Source organism: Malaclemys terrapin, chromosome 5 (genome assembly GCF_027887155.1).
Source record: "Malaclemys terrapin pileata isolate rMalTer1 chromosome 5, rMalTer1.hap1, whole genome shotgun sequence".
In the NCBI taxonomy this organism is placed as follows: Eukaryota; Metazoa; Chordata; order Testudines; family Emydidae; genus Malaclemys; species Malaclemys terrapin.
In genome coordinates, this window is record NC_071509.1 from 100,160,652 (window position 1) to 100,176,976 (window position 16,325).

The window sequence follows — 16,325 nt, forward strand, 5'->3', positions numbered from 1 at the left end:
AAAAATAACTTTTTTCCATTCATATGCTTAACCATAAGTGTATAATCTCTTCTTAATGCCTGAAGATTAATACACAGATTTTCAGTTAATGTTCATGGAACTTGCAAATATAAATCTCTAGTAGGAAGTAGGAAGGTGAGAGCATATCCATTTATGGAAGTACACTGTTTCCTCTTCAGGCCACTACAATAGAGATATTCAGGACCTCTAAGCTTCAAATAGCGAACGGAAGCATAATCTGCAATTTGCACATCCATATGAGGCACCATTTCTGGACTTGGGCTTGTAGATATAAGAGGTATTTGAAAATGAAAGTGGAACTGGGCACCATAACTTAGCCATCAAGTTTTAAAAAGTCAGCCTCCAGTCCACTTTTATCATCTACGCCTGTATTTCTCACCTGAAGGGGGTGAGAAAGTAAGTTAACCATATTTCTGTATGTGTACTGTTCAAGATCTCTCTTCTACAGAATCCTTAATTCTAGAGGGACTTGGGATCCATCTGTGATCATTTTATAGAAACTGAACTTCAGTGCAGCTGGCTCCTCAAGCACATACTGGTGCTGCAGGAAAATAATTTGAATTTTAAAGACTTAATGCAGTGGTTTACAAACGTGATAGTATGACATTGGCAGTGCTAAATATATTTCATTAATAAAATTGATTTGCTTCAGATTAGACATAGTAAGGAGTTAAATTAGTATATTTTACTGCAGTTACATTACACTTCTTCAATAGTTCATTAAAGAAAAAGCCACCATGTGAACAAGAGGATGCTCTGTTATACCTGATACCAGGAGTATGCGTGATCCAATGGGAATGCTGATGATCTTAGCCTTTGGGACCAGGAAAGCCAATCATTTGGGAGCGTCCTCTGAATTAAAGTGTTGTCTTCTCAAACAGAAAGTGACTACTTGCATTGACAGGGATGCGAAAGAAATCCATGTACCTGGAAAAGAAAAATATATATTAAAAATACACTCCAATGATTAATTTTACATTTACATATTTTTACTTAGCTTTCAGGTCTGAAGATCTCAACACTTAGTCCAAATTTATGAAGTAGGCCTCAAAACATGAGATAGACAAGTAGTATTATCCCCATTTTAAAGCTGGGCAAGGTCAGGGGGTGATAGCCTGGCTCCCCTATCCCTGGACTATAAACACCAGACTATGCTTCCTCCCACCATATGACAAGTTCATCAACATACTGATCACAGTAGAAATTAATATTACACTGTGGTAAACAATACAAGATTTGAAATTTTACTTTTTTGTGAAACTGTTTCCGGTTTTTTGTCTCAGCATATGACAGTTTCCTGTAATATTTTATGTATTTGTAGCCATGTTGGTCCCAGGCAATTAGAGAGAGAAGATGGGTGAGGTAATATCTTTTATTGGTGAGAGTGACATGCTTTTGAGCCACACAGAGCTCTTCAGGCCTAAAGAAGAATCAATTACACCTTATTGACCTAAGTTTAAGTATCTTGGTTCATTGTATAAAAAATGCAAGCATTCGTGTGTTATTGTGAGATTGTACATAACTTCTTTTAGAGGGAGACAGAATGAACATAAACTCTGGGAAGTATTATGAGCTTTGAAGGTCTCTTAGAACAATAGCCCAGCCAAGACTGAACTTTTAGTTGAGTGAGTTTCCTAGAACATACTTGGCAGGAGGGAAATGCAAATTACTCACCTCTGGACCCATTCATTTGAACCTGCACCTGAGGAGAAACCATTTGCTTTCTGATCACCTGTTACATTAGGACCAGACCAGAGGCCCAAACTGGATAAAAGAGTGACTCTCAGATTCATGGATGTGCTTGTTCTGAGCTAAAAGTGTTTAAGAACTTGTGACCACAGGGAAAAAACCTTGTGAAGGTCACAGACCTAAACACCATGCCATACTTCCACTTCCCCTTTTTGTCATAGAAATTGATCTCAACTCAGGATTTGCTTCTACCGATCCCCTGTTCAGGGGAGACATCATTTATCAACAGCCATTAAATCAACATAAAGAACCTTCCTACTCCCTTCCCTGGAAGCAAGGCTTGGCATACAATTCTTCCTGCTCTAGCGACAGACAGCAGCCCCACCCCCCAAGCTTATTGACAGAAACACCTCAATTATCCCCCTTCCCCCAGGCACTCTGGGAGTAGTGGCTCTAACCATCAACCCTAACTTGGGTGACCAGATGTCCTGATTTTATAGGGACAGTCCTGATATTTGGGGCTCTCTCTTTTATAGGCACCTATTACCCCTGACCCCCTGTCCCTATTTTTCACACTTGCTATCTGGTCACCCTAACCCTACTTCAGGGCTTGTTCCCCACCACAGAGATCTATTTCCCCACCTATGAGTGCCTACAGAAACCACAGACCTTGACCAGAGAGAGCTCTATTTATTTAGGATAACTTCCTCTTTATACTATTCTCCTCCTAACTCAGCTGCTCCAATTCTAATTAGCTAAAGCGGCACCACCTTGATCACCTGATCATTCCCAGAGGTAGCCTATGGAGTTGGCATGGGCCAATTATGCCCTAATTATCCTAAAGGGCCACTGGCCCCATGACAGTGGAATCAGAAGGGCTGTTACTGGCCAGAGCCTTTGCTGGAGTTGGACTGATCTCTAATAAGTTTATTAGCATGTGCGTAAGTTCTTTTATTGTTTTAATGTGTTATTTGTAATGTTTTACTTCAAGAATATATATAGTTGCTTGGAAAGAGCTGTGTGGTAACTTCTAACTGTGGCAATTACACTGTTTATAGCCTCTGAGGAGAAAAGCAAAGCAACCCTGCTACAGCAGTCTGATTTTACTGGGGAACTCACAGAATAGGCAGGGAACTGTGCAGCCTGGAAATTCCCCAGTCAGGAGGAAGACAGACATGTGTCTCCGCCCAAAGGAGGTGCTGGCTGGGGAGCCAGAAACCTGAGAACAGGTGCGCTTGCTGGACCATGGAAAGGGAGTAAAGATGCAGTTGCCCTGAACTGTGACAGCACCAAAGGACACACCCTGGTTTGAAACAGTAGTGGTTTCATGTAGGACTGTATGTAACTTACCATCTTTGATTTGTACAAGTTTCAGCAAACCTTATCAGCATATCTAGAGTCAGATCTGTGCTCAGTAGTAGCGTACGGCTTATTCCATACTGACATCAGTGAGACTACTTGTGAAGCACTGTAAGCAAGGGTGGGCAAATCTGGTCAGTTTGCATGCTACTGGAATTCCTGTGCTTCATTTTGTCAAACCTGAAAACTCAAGCTGAAGGTTCAAATGACAGATGGGCCCCGGGCTCTGCTTGTTACTTTCAGTTGTCTTCTGGAGGACAGGTCATCAGGTAGTGGCTGGTTGGCCTGCTCCCTACCTTTCCTGTTCAATATCCTCAGGGTTGGATAGATTCAGCTGACTTCTCCACAGCTCCTGCTTCCTATCCTGCAGCACTGGAGCAAATGGCATGAAGTCTCCTTACTATGGACAATCAAACAACTTCTCTATGGATGCTGCTTTGAAACAATGTTTTTGGATTTCAAAAGATAACATTGGAGCGACTCTTCATTCTTCTTTGCCTGCAAAAATCATGTTTTGACAGTCAGGTCCAAGTGTTGTTGCTACTCTATTTAATGTGTGTGCAGAGGCAGGAGCCGTCTGTTCCTTCCTATTTAGTACCCATGGCTTCCATTTCACGTGAAACAGCTCATCGGGTTGATCTGTTTATTAGAATCTTCAAACTAATCCCAGCAGCTTCATTATGTCTTATGTTAGTCATGAAATAAACATTATTGGTAACTGAAGCTGAGCCATGAATAGCTGTGACAATCATACCAAGCCAGCACCTTTATTTAATCACCAGTTTTATCATTATTAACTAACTAGTAAATGGAGTATTTACACAAAACATTAAAACTGCAGTCTATGCACATATCAAAGGAATCAGATTGTTTAGAAATATTATTACTCATGGATTGCACAGCTTATCATGCAATAAAAGTAGCACCTAACCTTGTGTAAAGTGCCTGATAAGCATTCCCTCTCCAGCACTTTTTGCTTTCCTTTAATTTCCGGAATAATTATAGCTGCTATTGGGACATTTGTACCTGCAACTTCATTAGTGTACAATACAATATAGTATAATGTATCTTTACATCTTAAGTAATCATGTTCTGATTGAAAAACATAGAAATTCTTCTTCTTCTCCTCCCCTATTCCCCTGCATTACATTAAGTAATTCTGAGGTCCTGTTCCACTAATAAATGAAAGGCTTTACTATATTGCTTTATTCCATACAATTTCTTGGACTTCCAAAGAGAATTGAAAGCATTCCACACCTTTCAGGATACAGCTCCCAATTTTTTTACATGATAGTTTTGGTATAAGTAGTGAATCCGCATGTATGAATCATTAGTGATTTTTTTGAATATATTTAACACATTTCATGATTGCTATGAAATGTGCTGAACTAACAGGAAATAGTCACTAGCATGGTTTCTGGTTCATGGGACATCTGAATCCTTGGGGTGGAAAAGAACATTCAGAATATGTGACCTGGAAGTCAGGCAGGGACAAACAGAAGGGAGCCACATGGAACAGGATATAACTGGGAGCAAGAGGTGCAGAATTCACGAAAGGACTAGATATTTATATGGACAATAAGACTATCCAGAGTTCCAAAAGTAAATATTTTTTTAAAAAGTAACAAGAGGATTGGAGGGGATACAAACCTTCGTACTACAGAGCATATGCTGATGCCTAATTACTAGCAGATAGGAAGAAACTTTTCCTGAGGGCAGGTTATCTCATAACTGCATATTCCATGATTCTTTGCCGCTTCATCTGAAACACTGAGTACTGGCTGCTGCTGCTGACGATATACTTGCTAGATGGACTACTGGTCTCATCTATTATAGCAATTCTTATGTTCATATATATATGATCATGCAATCAGCAGATTAATTGCACACAAAAACAGGGGGTCTGGGGGTGTCCATGAAGGAGGAATTCAATAATGGGAGGGGGAAAATAACCCTCTTTCCAAAGCAGATTTCTGATTGGGTTGATATAGTTTGTTTAATGAAAATTTGGATTTTCATACACAAACTGTAATAACCACTTTGATAACAATTTCAGTGCTAAAATTGATAAACTCACAACAAATTGTTGGGGGGGAGAAAAATTGGTCTACTTTGACCCTACAAAATAGGAACAACTTCAAGAATGTATTGTTGTTGCATTTTAAAAAAATGTTTAGACCACCTCTAGCTAATATATTTGGGCAAGTGTAATCCCAAACACATGCAATGTATAATGGGAAGGAGGAGGTTAGAAAGCAGTAATGACTTTTGTGAAAATTGTATTAAGACAGTTAAACATACACATTTTCTTCATGTTACAGGGTCATTATGGGAGGGCAGGTCACCAACAAGACAGTCCTCATTACATTGTGGTTCATGGTGTGGAAATTTGAGAACCTCGGTGATGACTAATTTAGATATGAATCTGAACTGAGATATGTTGACCAAAAAATAATATACTGGACTTCATACGTAAGGGCTGAATAGCAAGGACTTTCTGTAGCCTTGTTTGTTAGTAGAGGTTTTCCAAGCTCTTACCCCTCTGTTTAGAATTCTATATTATTTGTTTAAAAGTACAGTTGCAGCTAGAAAGAGCTAGTCCTGCAATACCTGCCAGGGAGGGTCCTTCTGCGCCATAAAGAGCTCAAAGTACTTGTGAGCCAGCTGAACTGGAGGCAAAGTTTGCAGTTTCAGGTTGGTCCAGCTCTGAAGAACGTTGACCAGATTCACAAAGATGTACAAACCCAGGTGTTCATTCCCACAGTTGGACAAATGGGTCATGAAGATTCTGATTTGCATAATTTGCACAAATCTGAACTAGATTTTTTGTCTTAATAAATGTTACATATTGCATTGATCGCATCAGTGAGACATCACTCAAAGTCTTATACTTATGATTTAACTAACATTCCTGCCTTTCGCTGGCAGTGTTGTTCATGCCACTAATTACAATATGTGAAATCATCTCATTGAAACAGCTAATAAAATTACCTGAAAGAGCTTTTATTTTCTAACACATGAATCTGGAGGCAGCAGAGGTACTGTATGCATGGGTTTTGATACTGAGTTTCTTTTCATAATGTTCTCTCTGCAAAACTATTTAACATTCCTTATCCATACACTGCAAGTTGTTATTACTCTGACCAGAAAAAAATACTGGCTAAACCCCCCTTTGCATTTTTGGGCGAGAAGCAGAACAATTTTGATTTTATCACCTCCCAAACATAACCAACTAATATCCATTGTGGGCACACCACTGAGGCCAGCCTGAGGATGTTGGCAGCACTCAGTGTGATAATTATTTAAGATGCATCATAAACTGAGGTACTCAGATACCTCAATTATGAGAATGATATAAACACAGAGATAGATAGATAGATAGATGGATAAATAAAATTTAACTGATGCACTTGATCTGAAGAGTGCGTGTAGATGTTCATTTCCCCTATTTCCTCCGTAGAACTTAGGAAACAATGAAGAAAAGAGACTGTAAATAGTTTGACTTTATTACAAAAAATATATTCATGAGTATTGTTACCCTCTTCTTCCAACAATAGCATCCCTCTTCTGACACCGCTGTCACCTGTTGTAGTAATTGGGCCTACAAATTTACCCTAATAGTGAGTTCAACTATGGACAGTGATTAAACATTCATAGAATGTTACAACAACTTATAACAAGAAATGTTGCCGGGGAAATGTCCAAAAAAGAGAGGGATTGGATTAGTCCAAACCAAACGGCCTATTAATAGCATTCAAGGACTGTACTAAGATCATGCCTGGTAAACCAGAAAGTTAACTACTCAAAATTGGTGTGTCCAAAATTAGGCCTAATTGATGGAAAAAAGGAGGGGATGGTCTATTCCACCTATCACTCCTTTTGGGGGTTCTTAAGAAAAGTCTCGGGGCGGGAAAGCTGACTACCATGACACGGATGGACTGAAAGACAAAAGAAAGGGAAGGAGTTAGCTTCACCATCATGGCTGCTGCCACATCACCATCTCCAGACCCCAGACCTTCTTCAGTCTAGTTCTGAGAGATGTCCTGACCAAGTCAGAGAGAGGGAGTCCGATGACACTACCACTCCACTGGCTCTGATTAAATCCTGATCACCACCTGGGACATGAAACTTTATCTCCCCTTGCCCATGAGTCCTTTCCTTTCCCCGCCTTATTTCTTCTGTTTCCTATTCTTCTCTTTTTTCTCTCTGTCTAATAAGAGTCTGGCTTAGCTGGTCATGGTTGCATATTTTGCGACACTCCTTTAAGCCTGTGACCAAAGCGGCACCTAAAAACAATGCCCTAAACAACCTGCTGGTGGTAAAGGTTTGTCAAGTCTTGGGGAGGGTGGTATGACCACATATTGTGATTGAGGTTTTCTTTCCAGTAGCAAGGTTGCAAGTGAAAGTCAACGCCAGAGACAGAAGCTGTATTTTCTATCTTTGCTGTTCTTTTCTTTCCCCTTTTGTGGGTGTTTGTTTTGTCTTGTCTTTTAGGAAATGGGATTGAAATTTAAAAACAACCACTCCAGCCCATTGCAACTAACTTTTTCCTCTTTTTACCATCTAAGAAGAGTGTCAGGCAAGGTTTCTTTCTTTATTTATTTCTACAGCTAAAGAGAAAGGCGATAAGGGATGTTGTTAAAATGAAAGCTTCTCTTAATACCTTACACTTCAAAGGCGTTTTCCTTTTTTCCCCCAGTATCTTACAAGGATTTTTAATTATATATCAGAGGGGTAGCTGTGTTAGTCTGAATCTGTAAAAAAGCAACAGAGGGTCCTGTGGCACCTTTGAGACTAACAGAAGTATTGGGAGCATAAGCTTTTGTGGGTAAGAACCTCACTTCTTCAGATGTAAGATTCTTGCATCTGAAGAAGTGAGGTTCTTACCCACGAAAGCTTATGCTCCCAATACTTCTGTTAGGGTCCTGTGGCACCTTTGAGACTCTGTTGCTTTTAATTATATGTTTGCCATGAGACTAAGCAGGCTGCGGGCTCTGTATACCAAGCCCTGAACCTTGTTTAAGCTTGGACAGTTGCAGGGTCATATTAACACTTTTGACTCTTTAGGTCCATATAGGCCAAATTAATACAAACCACCCCTTTGTCACATGGTAGCAAATGTTGGGAGAGGTCTGCTTCCCAGTAAAAGAGAAATCAGTGATGCAGAGTCTGAGTATATTTTAAGTGAAACTTTCTGTATTTACACATATACTCCTGGACAAATTCTGAATTTTTTCATCTGGCTACAATATTTCAGTTTTTAATTAAAAATCAGAACTTTCCATGGAAATATTCAATGAAACAACCAAAAAATTGTTTTTGTCAAAATGTTCTGTGGAAAAAAACCCTAATTTTATGACCAACTCTACTTATTCATTTTCTATTCTCCTTTTCTTTATTTTTCCAGTAAAGACATATCAAGGAACAATTTAGGAGCTTGTACCATTTAGGGATATTTGTTGATTTGAGGTAATGTTTTCAAAAATGCCCGAGTGACTTAGAAGTTCAAGTCATATTTGAAAGTGATTTACACACTTAGGAGCCATTGAATTTCACTGAGATGCATGCTTCTGATTGCTGAAATTATTTCTGAAAATGGAATTCAGGCTGCTTAGTCACTTACGTGCTTTTAAAATACTTACACTTTTTCTCCCTCCTCATTTACTAATGCGACTACTTGCTCTGGTGTTTTCTCCTTCCTCTCTTCCACCATCACCAATATATCTGTTAAAGTCCTTATTCTTCTGACCCTCATTAGGCCCTGATTCTGCAAAGATGTTTGCAGCAGTGAAGCCTTAGCATTAATCACTGAGAACAGCTGCATTTAGTGAGTTAGAACAGAAGGAAATAAATAAAACTTGTATGTCAGTAGAGTAACTACTGTAACATTTTGTATGTCAAGTAGAAAAGTAAAAACAACCTTTCTCCATCTATCTCAAAGTAGACTTATTTTGTGTGTGTGTAATATTTTCCACTTTATTAAAGCTTACTAACACATACTAAGATACATAGCATTTATATATCCATTTACAGGCTTAACACATTTCATAAATAATGACTCATTCCTATTGGATGATATAGGATCGGATAGTCCCACTTTTCCCTTTGATATGTGCTTTGCCCACTTTAATGGCATAACCATGAGCCCAGTTCCAACCAGCAACTCTTCTATCACAAGATATTCCTTCCTGTGTTTCTGCCTGTACAAAACCAAGCTGAATCTCACCCAACATATTTTCAATGGGATTTCATAACTGTAACAGTATTCATAATTTTTTTTCCTAAGCCCTCTGACCCAGATAATTTTGTCTTCCACTGAAGACTTGAGAAGTATGCAAAATTACTTGCAAAATCAGTATTACAGTGGAAAACAGTTGCTGTCTCAGTTGACCTTTTATGATGAATACATTACAAACAAACATCTTACCAAACATCCAGTCTCCTGAGGCATTTTTTCAGTCATTACTTTAGGCCCTTGTAAAAAATTTTTGTGCACAACGTAAATGAAGAGGCAACATTATTCAACCCCTTTTAAGTAAAGCTAGTCTTCCTCATAGAGACCATTTAAAAAAAAATCTTGCAAAAGTGGAGGCATTGAGAATGTACCAAATGGGGAAAGGGAGGAGAAAGGAGAGATAGGAAAATGCCTTAACTCCACACAGATTTCTTCTCAAAAAACTTTTGTAATCTTGGGACCGGGGATGGGATTGACTATATTGGGTTCCATCAGCATTTTCCATTTACAGGAGAGAATTCTACTTCTCATTGATTTTTTTTATGGCATTACCAGTCAATTTCATAGAGATGAGCTGTTCCTGAAAAGTGTTCCCCAAAGCACCAGATCTCAAGAGGCTTTCCCTCAAGTTGAAGAATGATCATCTTTTTTTCTGTCTTTTTTCCTCCCAGCCATTGCAAAAGAAATTCTTTCTGAATTCTCAGGTTTGAATTCTCCTGTGGCTCTCTTTGGTTTCTTGATATAATGTCTATAATGGTAAGTAGGTACATGATTTGATCACATTTATAATGTGTAAGCAGAATACAGTCCAGACCAGTAATACATATACTTGGTGCTTTAAAAGGGTCCAACTTCACAATGCTGAAAACAATTATGAGCCAAATTGGGCTTATTAAACAGAAAAATGTTAATGATAATTGGGAATTGCTTAAGAGCACTTGTCTAGATGCCAAAAAAACAAAAAACTATCAAGAGATAAAGCCATATTAAAACTCAACCTGGTTTAGAGTGGAAGTGAAGACAGCTATAAAAATAATTTATAACAAATGAAAGAAAGAGGAAGTTGAAAGTAATGAATATAATCAGAATCTAAGAACTGTAGTAAAGTGATAAGGGAGCTAAGGGACACAAGGATAAATCTGTTACCAGCAGAATTAAGGACAGTAAGAAGGAGGTTTTTAAGTATGTTAGGAACAAAAAGAATCCTGACAATAATATTCGCTCATTACTTGACGGAAATGGTAGTATTATAAATCAGGATGCAGGAAAGGCAGAAGTGTTCAACATATATTTCTACATATGTTCTATATTGGGGAGTGGGAGAACAGATGAGGTAGTCTCATCATATAACACTCTTTTGATTCAACTAATATACCAAGAGGATGTTAAATGGAACTCACTAGACATTTTTAAATCAGTAAGTCCAGATAACTACCATCCAAGAATTTTAAAAGAACTGGCTGATGAGGTCTCCGGACCATTAATGTTGATTTTTCAGTAAGTCTTGGAACATGAGGGAACTTCTAGAAGACTGTAAAAAAGCTAGTTTTGTGCCAATATTTAAAAAGTGTAAAAGGAATGACTCAGGCCTGTCAGTCTGACATTGATCCTAAGCATGAGAATGGAGCAGTTGATATGGGAATAGATTAATTTTAATAAAGAATTAAAGGAGGATAATTAATACGAAGCAACACGGGTTTATGGAAAAAAGAGCTGGTCAAATTGACTTGATACCTTTTTTGATGTAAGGAAAAGTTTGGTTGATAAATGTAATACTGTTGATATAATATACTTAGACTGTTATAAAGAATTTAATTTGGTATCTTAATCTGCCTCTGACTAGAACAATATAAAATTAATATTGCACAAATTAAATGGATTAAAAACTGGCTAACTGATAGGTCTTAAGATATAACTGTAAACAGGGAATCATGGTTCTAGTGGGGTCCTGCAGGGCAAAGTTCTTGGCTCTACACTACTTAACATGTTTTTCAATAACCTGGAAGAAAACAATAATCACTGATAAAGTATGCAGATGGCACAAAAATTGGGAAAGTGGTAAATAATGATGAGGACAGATCACTAATACAGTGCGATCTTTTGAATTGCTTGAGTACAAGCAAAAAAAAAAAAAAAAGGGTTTAATATGGCTAAATGTAAATGTATACATCTAGAAACAAAGCATATAGGCCATACTCTCAGGATGGCAGACTCTGTCCTGGGTAGCAGTGACTCTGAAAAACATTTGAAGCTCATCGGGGATACTCAGCTGAATAGGAGTATTCGGTACGCCTTATTTCCAGTCTGAATTTGTCTAGCTTTAGCTTTAGTCCCTGGATCATGATATACCTTTTTCACCTAGATTGAAGGCAGGGTCGGCTCCATGCACCAGCCCACCAAGCATGTGCTTGGGGCGGCACCTGGAGGGGGGCGGCGCGGAGCTCCGGCCCGAGAACAGAGCCCCGACAGGGCTCACCGCCCTCTCCCTGGTGCTCTGGCCACCAGGGAGAGTGGAGCCGCGGTGGGCTCGCCGCCCTCCCCCCAGCGCTCTGGCCGCCGGGGAGAGCGGAGCCCCGGCCAGGCTCGCCGCCCTCCCCCCCGGCGCTCTGGCCACCGGGGAGAGCGGAGCCCCGGCCGGGGCTCGCCGTCCTCCCCGGGCGCTCTGGCCACCAGGGAGAGTGGAGCCGCGGCGGGCTCACTGCCGGGGAGAGCGGAGCCTTGGCCGGGCTCTCCGCCCTCCTCCTGGCACTCCGGCTGCCAGTACAGCCGCGGCGGGCTCACCGCCTTCCCTCCGGCACTCTGGCCAGTCGGGGAGAGCGGCCGGCGGCCGGGCTTGGCACCCTCCCCTGCCACGCTCCCCGCCGGGGGTGGAGGGGCCGGGGGGCTTTTTTTCCTGGGGCGGCACAAAAGCCAGAGCCGGCCCTGATTGAAGGGCCCATTATCAAATATTTGTTCCCCATGTAGGTACTTCTAGACTCTAATCATATCACCCCTTATCCTTCTCTTTGTTAAGAAAATAGATTGAGCTTTTTATGTCCATCACTATAAGGCACATTTTCTAATCCTTTAATCATTCTTAAGGCTCTTATCTGAACCCTCTCCAGTTTATCAACATCCTTCTTGAATTGAGGGCATCAGAACTGGACACAGTATTCTAGCATTGGTTGCACCAGTGCCAAATATAGAGGTAAAATATCCTTTCTACTCCTCTACGAGATTTCCCTGTTTATGCATCCCAGGATCACATTAGCTATTTTGCCCAACCATCACACTAGGAGCTCATGTTCAGCTAATTATCCACAACAACCCCCAAATATTTTTCAGAACCTTACTAAAAGTGAATGAGACCCTTTAGGGTTTTTTTGTTTTGTTTTTTGTTTTTGAAAGTCTTCCCTTGCATCGCTAATCTCCCCAAACCCTTCTCAGAAAACAGTGTATGGGTGGGGGGGGGAGAGGGATGTTTAAAAAATGAAGAATATAATAATCAGCATTTAATGAAAGTCAACAATTGCCCAAGGACACCAAAGAATTATTTGAAATATCAGTTATCTCCCAATTCTAGGTAAAGTGAAGTAACTTAGAATGGCATTGGGGAAGATTGGTGTGTGTGTGTGTGTGTGTGTGTGTGTGTGTGTGTGTGTTTATTATGGAGAAATAAACACCTAAGATAGGTCATAATTCAGAAAATCATTGAAGCATGTGTTCAAACATCTTTCCTCAATGGGGAAGCTTACCTTAATCAGGGCCTTAGGGCCACAAAATTTGCAGGCAAAAACAATGGCAGTGGCAGTACATCATTGTTTGCAATTGTGATTTTTCATGAATGCTTGTCTTCCCCATGCAACAGCTTATTTGAGAAACTCAGATAATCTCCCTCATCTATATCTGCACTTTTTGTAGGTACAATAAAGCACCTCTTTTTTTTTTCCCTATAGGTGTATAACAATAATTGTATGATAAAATATTGCCTAAACTGATTAGTTAAATTGTAACTCTCAAGTAACTGAGTCTGGAGCCTCTTATTCTCCATCCTACTCAGCCTGCAGGAATAAAAATACATTCACTTTACATTATTAAGAAGTTTTATTAAACTAATTAATCTATGAACAAAGGCACATGTGAATCAAAAATATCCCTAGTTTGATGAAGTGGGTTCTAGCCCACAAAAGCTTATGCCCAAATACATTTGTTAGTCTCTAAGGTGCCACAAGGACTCCTCATTTTTTATGCCATAACAGCCAGTCTCTGGAAAAACTAACAAAGTCAAAGACTTTATAAAAAAGATTAAAGCAACTCACTGATTATGTAAAACTCTCACCAAAGGACCTAGTGGTAACTGAATACATTTGCCATCAGGCACTCTCCCTTGTGTAACTTTGCTACAAAGAATCATAGCAGAACTTCAAAAAACACATCAACCAAAAGTCAGTTACAAATTCCCAAAGTAGTGATTAACCAAAAAGTGTTACTTGAGATTGAAAGAAGTAGTTACTGTGTACACTGACCTTTATCCTAGCATACATTTTAAAGAATGTACCACTTACTGAATGAAGTATGTGACACATGGCCAGAAAGGTGTAAGCATCCTGCAGGATAATTGACCCAGATTCAACCTTTAGGGACATATTGGTAGATAACGTTTGTATTTTTTTTTTATGTTTACATATATATTGTTAGAGGTTAACAATGTAATCAAACAGTCCCTGTCTATGCTGTATTTTGTTAATTCAGAGATCAAAAGGAAATCTTAACATGTAAATGACCTGTAAACATAATATTACTGTATTCATCTCTCTTTGAAACTTATAGCAAATCACCTGTGAATGATGGGAAAAAACAGGTAATTGCCAAATCCCTGTAGCTAATTACTGGTGATGCTTAGGAAATAGGTCTACTTCAAAGTCTCCACGATTGCCTATTGTTCGCCTAAGGACTCCAAGCTATCAAGAGAAGGCCTGGAACTGTATAAAAAACACCTGGGTCCTGATCCATTTTATCTCAGATCTGCTTGATGCTTCATGCAGGGGAAGCTTAAGTCTTAAAACTGAGATCTCCAGTCACACCTGGATCACCCTGAATATGAACATTGGACTATAATCTATGGACTAATTCTGAAAGAACTCCTTGCAACTACAAAGTTCACCATCTCTACTATGAATCTGATCTCAGAACTGTATTCATGTCTACATGTATATTGATCTTTAAACCAATTCTCTCTCTCTTTTCTTTTCTTAATAAATTTTTAGTTTAGTTAATAAGAATTGGCTGTAACCGTGTATTTGGGTAAAATCTGGAATATTCATTATCCTGGGAATAATCCTTTGGGATTGGTAGAACTTTCTTATATGATGAATAAGATTTTCAGTAATCCTCATCATATTTGACTTGTCTGGGTGGAGGCCCAGAGCTGGGTTACTTTAAGGGAACTGTGTTATTGGCTTCTGGGTAACCAGTAAAGTATTATAGAAGCTGTTTTGTGCTGTTTTGGTAAATCTAAGTATTGGAATATCCACCAGCTTTGGGGATTGTCTACCCCATCCTTTGCAGTTCACCCTAATTGATTAAATTAAGTGTGGCTCCTTCAGACCCCAGTCACAACATCATAACTATATGAAGCTTTATAATTGTAATAATCCATAACAGCCACTTCACAGTGGAACACCATTGAGTGGTAAGGCATCAAGAATAAAAGAAAGGCTAGATCCTCAGTTGGTATACAGAGAATCTCCTGTTTACACCAACTGAAGTGTTAATAAAGGATTAGATAAACACATGCAAAGGAATAAGGCAAGGGAAAATTTAAGTGAAATGTAGGGGGATAATTTTAATCATCTATGAAATGTCTTCTAGCCCTAATCTCTCATATATACTGGCTTGATTTTTAAAGTCATTTTGCCTTAACAAATTTAAAAAATAACTGATTATATTAATTGCAGATATTTTCCCCCAGAGTATTAGGGATGTGGGTGAGATCCTCGGCTGCTTTAGTGAAGTAATAAAGATATGCCAGTTTATACCTGCTGAGGATCTGGGACTCTTCATAAGTGATTTTACTTAACTTGGTTTCTGAAAATCTCTGTTTATGTTAATATACCGCTATGAGTATATACTAAAATACTAGGAGAAAGTACAAAACAGTGAGTCTGATTCTGTGCTCTCTTATAACAATTTTACACTGGGGTAACTTAACTGACTTTATTAGGTTACTCCTGATTTAGGGCCAGGTACGACACATCCTGCATGACCACGCAAGGGAATAAGCAGACATTAGGCATTTTCTTGCTCCCCTACATCTTGGCAGAGGAAAGTAGCTTCCCCAGGGATGCTATGCCCCCCCCCCCCCGCATAGGTGAGTGGGTGGAGAACTGGAAGAGCCTTGATTCCACTCCTCCCAACTCCAATATACCAGTCACCAGAGATGAGCTGGAACCCAGGGGAAATAATATGTATCAGGTGATATAGGTGTAGGGAAGATCATCTTCCCTCTTCCCCACACTCCAGAGCAAGGGCTGGAACCCCTTTGAGTTGGTATCTGGTTCTCCACTTGCTTCTGTGGCAACGTATCTATCCACTGTGCCTTGCTCAGAGCTGGTGGCAAAGCTGTAAACCAGTGTAACAGAGCAGAACCCGGCCCACTGATTTGGCACCTGTATATGGTAAAATAGCAAACTTCAAAATGCTTTTATAAGTGGGTGTTGTTTAAAAAAAACCCACATATTCCTATTATAATATTTCTCTGGAAAAATTTATTTTAATTTAAACAAAATGAGTAATTTTGAGGATAATTAAGTAATATAGCTAATAAAAATCATAAAATGCAATTTTAAGCTACAGTGAGCTGAATAAAATATTACACAGGAGATTGCATTTTTATTAAATTAATCAATCTTTTGTAATGACTTATTGAATATCTTGGGTATTCTGCACATGATAAAAATGGATCCCCATGGTTATATTGTTATATGCTTTAGCAACCTCTTCTAATAGAAGTACTTCACTGACAAAGAATTATTTTTTCCCC

General features: G+C 39.2%; 1 pseudogene; it reads right to left on the reverse strand.

Annotated features, from left to right (window-relative positions):
* Window positions 1-334: 334 nt before the first annotated feature.
* Window positions 335-16,325, reverse strand: part of LOC128838527 (bifunctional heparan sulfate N-deacetylase/N-sulfotransferase 3-like) — a 42,665-nt pseudogene continuing 26,674 nt past the window's right edge.